The sequence below is a fragment of the Taudactylus pleione genome, unplaced genomic scaffold (assembly GCF_031769625.1).
Source record: "Taudactylus pleione unplaced genomic scaffold, aTauple2 ptg000093l, whole genome shotgun sequence".
Taxonomy (NCBI): domain Eukaryota; kingdom Metazoa; phylum Chordata; class Amphibia; order Anura; family Myobatrachidae; genus Taudactylus; species Taudactylus pleione.
The window spans coordinates 25,406,154-25,414,479 of record NW_028284495.1 but is presented as its reverse complement, the minus strand read 5'-3'; positions in this window follow the sequence as shown (position 1 = coordinate 25,414,479).

Below are 8,326 nucleotides of genomic sequence, written 5' to 3'. Positions count from 1 at the left end.
AGGCTGTCCATAACACACGCATTGCCACCAGCGCTGGCGGCGATGCATGTGTTAAACAGCAGCCAATGAGCTTCCGTCCGGCTCCTGCAGTGAGTAACGGGACAGACGTCATGACATCATGATGTCTCTCCCATAATGCTGAGCGCGCCAGCCCGGAAGGACTGGCGGGCGGCAGCGGGAGCGATGTCGTGGACCGGAGCAGCAGCAGCAGAGTGGATTCAGGTAAGTATATTTTTATATATATTTTTTTTAAACCTGTCTGCACTACTGGGGGCACAACGGGGGAGGGGGGTGGCTACTACTGGGGGGACCTCTACTGGACCTCACCATTATTGGGAGGACCTCTACTGGGGGGGCTACTACTGGGGGCACTTAATCGGGAAGGGGGAACCTCTACTGGGGACTACTACTTGGGGGGGGGACTACCACTGGGGGCATTATAAAAGGGGCATACTACTAGAGGCACTGCACTGGGGGGACCACTACTGGGGGCAATAATAGGAAGGGCCACTACAGGGGGCACTGGATCACTACTGGGTGCCTGCATAAGGGGGACCACTACTGGGAAAACTGCATGGGAGGACTACTGCTGGGTAAAGGGTACTGCATAGGGGGGGACTACTACTGGGGGAATTATATAAAGGGCACTGCATAAGGGGATACCGCTACTGGGCGCACTGCATTGTGGGGACTGCTACTGGGGGCACTGCATAAGGGGGAACACTACATGGGGCACTGCATTTGGGGGGCCATTACTGGGGGTACTGAGTAAGGGGAACTAATTGGGGGCTGTGTAAGGGGGACCACTACTGGGGATACTGTATAAGGGGCACTACTGTGGGCCTGCATAAGAGGGACCACAACTGCATACTGGGGGTACTGTATAAGGGGTACTACTGGGGTTAAGGTGCATATGGATAGAAATGTTCAGTGTGAATGAAAATAAAGGGGTGTGTCATGTTGACACGCCCCAATTTTAAATGACCACACCCATTTTTTGGGGCGCACGCACATCGGGGGGGGGGGGGGCTCCCTTTTCAAATTTTCCCTGGGCTCCAAATACCCTAGTTACGCCACTGATTTTGACATCTGGTCAGGCTTCAAATAATTGCCAATTATTGATACCTCTACCATAATTCAATCTAATACACTAAGCAGCAATAGAATGGTGGAGGATTATTTTAATGACAATGTACAAATTAGCATGTCACACAGTCCTTTTAATTCCTGGAATGAAAAAAGGCAAATTGGAGCCCTTGTACAAACTAGATTTGGGGTACTTAAGCTTCCCACACTCCAGTGTTTATTCGGAAAGAGTTTAGAAGGCTATGTCCAAAAAAGTAAAAAAATTCATGTTCATAAAAATGAACTTCAAATTCTATGAGGTAGACTTTTGCCATCAAATGCAACAGAGACTTCTATAATGGTGTATTCCAGTGGGAGTGAGCTAATATTGTGTGATGATGATGTTAACACTGATGAGGGTGAGGAGGATGAGGATGATAATGACATCTTCCCAATGTAGAGATGATTAACAATGCTGTTAGCCACCTTAAGCCTATTGGTAGCTATTGGTAGCTTGCTTTGTGGGAGCCCAAAGAAGCCAAACGTGGCAGTCTCTGTTGCTTAAGTGCTTGATCTGTTAAACTGTGCATGTCCTTTTTAAAACACAACATAAGGGTTGGTGGGTGGTAGGGCCCAAGGACAATTCTATTGTGCACCATTTCCATTATGGGCTTTGCCAAGATTGTGTGTGTTTGACAGGCAGCGTATACTGCAGTACCTTACTGGGGCATTGGTGTTCTGTAGCTTGCAATACCATCTCTTTTTTTCTGTCTCTGAATAGTTATAGTTTCTTTTTGTATCCATGTAGTTTTATTGTAACACAGCAACTTTAACAGTTAAAACTGAGCATTCTTCCTTTCCAGGAAATAAAAGTGTGAAAAAAGCAAGAAGCTAAACTGCATGGCTGCCGTCGGTGTGTGTGTGTGTGTGTGTGTGTGGGGGGGGTGGCGAGACTGCCGAGACTATTGTCTCGGGGCCAGACAGAGAGAGGACCCGCTGCTGCAGCTGTGGATGAGGGCTAACTGTATAGAAATATCTTTAAACAAAATGGCCACCACCATGGAGGAGCTAAAACAACCAACAATATGGACTAACAATACATAGGAACACAAGGACCCATAATGTTTAACAGAAGTCAGAGAGAAGGCAACATTATTTCTGCAGGATCTCAGCAGACCAACTAGCACACTGGGAAACTCTGTCTGACAGAAGTGAGGCATGGCTAGGATATATATATCTGTGAGAGCAAGGTAGCTGGGATATATGCATGTACGATGGAGTTGGCCGGTACAGGGCTGGGGTATATGTGTGAGAGGGAGATGGCTGTCCCGCCGACGTCATCCATAGCGGCCGCACTCGGCCAGACGCCAGCGGCACGTGGAGAGAGAGCCAAGGCCAGGCTGCTCTCCACCAACGCAACATCAGAACCCGGACCTGTCCCGCTGTAACCATCCATATGAGGGCAAGGTAGGGACAGTTTTGGACTTATACAGTGCGGTATTACAAACGTGCAAACCGGACCTCACCTTAAACATCCTCATAAAGGAGCTATAAACACTGTGTTTTAACGAATTACTTTTCTTTACAGGTGCCACCAATTTATTCAATTCCTTTATAGCGCTCATAAACATCAATACTTCATTCTTATGAAATGAAAGGGACAACCAAGGTAAATAAAATAAGTGCGGACATGAAACTAAAGGGTAAAGAGGGCCCTGATCATAAGAGAGTTTTCATTGTAATAGAAGATGAGTTTTCAGAGAGCATTTAAAGCCTGTATGAGCATCTGATTGGGAGTGGTAGGGATTTCCATAAGTAGGCAGTTACATGGGAGAAGCCTTGTAGCTGCGAGTAAGAGATAGTTATCAGATGAGGGCAGAGGTAACTTTAGCAGGCTGAGAGGGAGAGTATTTTGAGGTGAGATTTGCGGTGATCAGGGACAGAACAGGGCATACAGTAAGCGATAAGAGTTGTTTTAGTGAAAATGAGAAGTGGATCAGATCAGCAGTGTTTAGGTGTTGTTATGGGCATGTGGATTTAGGTGCAGGGCAGAAGAATGAGGTAAGATGAGTTTGAAGGAAAGAATATTTTAATCACAGAGTGAAAGAATGAAGGACGTGCGTGCATTCATAAATGTACCATTGGGCACCGCCTTGAGGAGATGGGATGAACCTCACTGCTTTTAGCATGAGGATGGATTTTTCTATTAGAGTGAGCTGCATTTTTTGTGGGCCCGATTTCTCTATCCCTAGGCTGAACAGGCTGAAGCTGAATCCCATTATGACAGGAGTTCATCCCTCTGCAGCTTGTGCCTGTTACAGTGGGACCAGGGTATTGATTTTTCTGTGACTATGCCAAAGGAAAATGCAGATCTTATGCAATAAAGCAGATGTATGTCCAATTCTAAATGAGCCTCTCAATGTACAGTACCTCTTTATGGAACAAAATCAGTACATTTGTATTCTTTGTGGTTGGTAGCAATTTGATGTAATGTTGGGCTACACAGTAACTGTATATACTATAGTGTATTTATATTCTAATGGATTAAACATATGTTTTATTAGTTTCAGCTATGGAACATTCAAGATGACATATGCATTGAGATATATAGATGACTAATCTTTAAACGCCGGAGAACAAAAGAGACATTTGTGTACTTTTTAAGCTGGGGACGATAATGATTATTACTATGTTGGTTTACTGTTTGATTTGCTACAGTTATTTGTTTTTAATATAATGTGATATGTTTTTCTACAGTAAAATATGCTTAAATACCAATTAAAATGTAGATTCATGGTTCTTGTGTGAAAGACAAATATTACAGTGATCTGGAAACCCCCAGAAATAAAATTTTCCATTGCTAAGAGTAAAAAGCACCTGAGAAGTGATTGCTAGGATATGCAACGGTCACAAAATTAATTGAAAACAGAAAATAAGACAGCAAAATAACAAACTATCATTAACAAGCTAGAAAATGATTGTATACATTGTAAGAATTACATTTGCGTAACACCCACTGGAAACAACTCTGCCCTTAAACTACCCCTGAACTATATTTATTTATTCATAAAAATAATGTACTGTAACTAGGAGTGTGTGAGCAGCATTGCAGCCCAGCGTACAAGGCTGTGGGGACGGCACCATCACTGTCCAAGTGGCACCTATGCTGTATTCGGATTGCAGGGTGCCTTGATTGGCACCCTGCAGCCTGGAGAACCACCTGGTGGGTCTTTAGGATGTTTCCGGCACTCAGATTCCTGGTTACAGCCCCCTCTTCTATAAAATCATGATGTCACATGTGCTAAAGACATAAGGTGGCAGGGCCAGCCCGGGGCATATTATTGCCCTGCAATGGCAGTGTGTATAAATGTATGTTGGAACATGATATAACCTTTAAACTTACAAAGTTTTTTGCTATTTTGTATGAATTAAATTGTACATAATAATAATAATAATAATAATAATAATAATAATAATAATAAGAATAAATAAAATAATAATAATAATAATAAATGAAAAAAAAAAAATAATAATAATAATTGATTTTTCCTACTCCTTAATAGCCTGCAAGCAAGTAACTAAGAGGCCAATTTATCAAAGGGTGAAAAGGATTATTTCTTGTTAAAAAAACAAGTTGCCAATGATGGGTTTGTTGACGATTCACCCCATATATGTAGGGGGTTACTAATGTATCACAAGCTACTGACTCCGAAGTGTTCCCCGTGGTTTTACATTGGCTATTAATAAAGTTACATAAGAATAGACTGATACAATCAAGTTATCAACCTCACATTAATACATAAGTACAATGTGCCATTAGTATAATAATGTAAGGAATACAAAGGGAAGAGGACCCTACACAAGTTTCAAAGTATGGAAATATGGGGAAACATAATAGGGCAGTGTAAAGGAGGGCACAGTCTAGAGAAGTAGGAGGAGGGATGCTAGGATAGAATGATAAAAAATAGCTTTAAGGTCATGTTTTAAGGCTGGGAGGCTGGATAAAGTTTATTCATCTATTTTAAATGAATATGGATGTTACACAGAAAATAGATGTTTTTACGAGTGGCAAATAATTGTAAATACACTTTAACTTAAAATAGTAAATATAAGTCAAAAAGAGTTTTCAATTCAATGGCCCCCAAGCAAGCTCAGGAAAGTAGAACAGGGACCTGCAGAGTAGTAGGTAATTCTTATAACTCTAGTCTAGATAGTTTTTGCTGTGTATTGTATATTGCTGTAATAAATGCAAATTTAACAAATTGGCTCCTTAGATCTAAAATGTAAATGAACAAGAAACATAAAAACAAGTTCCCTCAAAAATCCAAATAAAAATACACAACTTATAATAAATAATAAAATACACAAAACACAAAAATTGGACAGACTGTATGGACTTGTAGGTTAATTTCTGGCATGTTTCTATGTTTAATGAAGAATCTTTTTAGGAGAGATGACAACCATGGTATTTTCATATGGCTGTTCGTGCAATAAAATTTTAGATGGTCATGAGAAGATATGCCGTCAATCCACCCAACTCCTTCTTTTGTACTCATGCAGATGCCACTTTCTTGTCCTGCAGATCCATATGGTTTGACCACAAAACTACACCAAACACCTTTGCACTGCTGTGTTGCACTTTTGTGGTTTATAAATTACATTTAATGATAAACATTTTTTTTATTTTAAATATGGAAAATGCATTATATTCTTAAAGTAATTTAGGGGGTCTATTCATGGAGCAGACAAAAGTCCTGTTTTGCAGTAAACAGGGCTTTTCTCTGCTTGGTGCAATTCACAAAGCGGGGTTATCGTGGAGAAGTTAATTACTTCTCCAGCGTCTCCCCCGCTCCATGGCTGAATCATATCGACATACTTTTGTATGGTGAGTGCGATTCATTAAAGGATGGATAGCTCTGCTTTCCTCTCTCCTGTGTGTTCAGATTCGCCATCTGCTTATAGCGTAATCTGAACACCGTCACGCAGTGGGCAGAGAAGTTGGCGCTGGCTCTACCCTCTTGATGTCCCAGCAGCTATTGCAGCCTCCCCTGATCTCAGCCGCCGGCGCATGCACAGGAAGGACCTGCCTTTGTTTCCCATCTACTCATCCTGGACATCAAAGCCGAAGACAGGACCACTGGAGCCCTAGATACCGGATCGCATCGCCGGAAAGGTAAGTATACATAAATTGCTACTTAACAAGGCTATAGATCGCATCGAAGCAATGCGATATATAGTGAAAAGTAACAATTCAGTTTTAATTTCCTTTATGAATAGACCCCTTAATGAGCGAATATCCTTAAAGAACCAAAATGCTGGCAGTGATTACCCAATGACGAAATACAGATTACTTTTTTAACAGGAGCAGTCATGTGAAATAGTGGATGTATCTTTATTTGGGGAATGACTTTATTATTATTTTAGACATGCTCTCTAAGAATGTATGTGTGTGTTCGTGTGTGCGTATGTTGGACAGCATACCATATCTCATCACACATAATAATTACTCCAATTTCCTACTTGGTAAATTACCACCAGTCTCCTACCAAGCAATAGACCACCATTTCACTGTGCAGGCACACAGAGGTCCTCCTGAATGGTACAGTCGGGATCCTGGCGATCAGAATCCCGATGCCGGGATCCCGACAGGGTTAACATACCGACACTTGTTGGTCAATATGCTAACCCTCCCCCTCTGCCTATTTTAACCCTCCCTCTTGGGTGCCTAACTCTAATCTCTCCCCTAGTGCCTGAACCTAACCTCCCCCTCACTGCACCCTAAACCTAACCCTCCCCTCTAAGTGCCTAATCCTAAACCCCCCCAGTGCTAAACCCTAACCCCTAAACTTAACCCTCCCCCTAACCCCGCTACTTACCTTCGGTATCCCGTCGGTCGGGATGCTGGTGCCGGACTATATCCGGCGTCAGCATTCCAGCACCGATAATGTAAGCATTGGCATCCTGACTGCTCGGATGCCGAACTCATCCCCCAGAACCTGTAGATCAGTAAAATGGAGCCACCAGGCAGAAATATCACTGGTTGAGGTCATAGAACACAGGTTCCCAAACTTGGTCCTCAAGGCACCTTAACAGTCCAGGTTTTAAGGATATACATGCTTGACCACAGGTTACATAATTAGTACCTCAGTCAATGTGATTTAACCATCTGTGCTCAACCATGGATATCTCTAAAACCTGTACTGTTGGGGACCGTGTTTGGGAACCTCTGTCATAGAGGATTCAGCACTCATTGGTCTGAGAAAATATGTGCAGTCACATGGGAGGTGGCAATAAATATGCAGCCAAGCACATTAGAAAGAGGAATGGTGTACACAGGTAAGGGAGTACCATGCCCAATATGTTTTCAGAAGTATATACAAATATTTTTTTTTAAGTTTGTGAGACATAGTCATATTAAAAAATAATCATTACAAATCGGTACCTCATTAATGCCTATATTTTATATACACATTTTATGTACAATACATTTAATTTAACTTTACATAAGCTTTATATGACATTATCCGTTTTATAGCAGCACATAATATTTTCTATAGTATATTCTTAATATGGTACTTTAGTTATTTTACAACTGTAAGTCTAATACTTTTACCTAAATACCAATAGAAATAAAGCTGACGTCAATAAGTCACTCTTCTGATATGAACTTTGAAAATGTACATACAGAGAAGTGAGCCTGAGCCTAGCCCTGCTTTTCCTGAATTACTTAGTTCTTGCTAGTCTGGCCCTTTCTTACTTGTTGTTTCAAAAACACAGAGAAAGAGCTACTGTATGGGGATAAAATACATGTCAGGAGGGAGAATTAGGGCTTATATACAGTATCATACATACGTGTGGCTCCAGGTGCCATGAAGAAAGTAAAAATAAATGTTCTTAAGAAATAGTGGCATAAAATCGACATGCAAAAATGGGATTAAGGGGCAATAAAATATGTTTAATGCTATTAGGGTGGTTACATATATACTGATAAAGGAAAACATAATGGGCAGGATGTACTAATGGGAAAATCCGTCAAAACTCTGAAAACTGTCAAATTCGGAGGTTTGACCATATTTCCCATATGTATCAAGCTCCGAAAAGCAAAACTTTCTGGAGCTTGTACACAGTAGGCAGCGCCATCTATACAGGACATTGCCTAATAGAAGGCTATGGGCTTCTTTCCGCATAATTTCCATAGTGGGATTCATTACGATGGCTCTTGCACCGCTAAGGACAGCTCTTAAAGGAAGACCTATCCTTT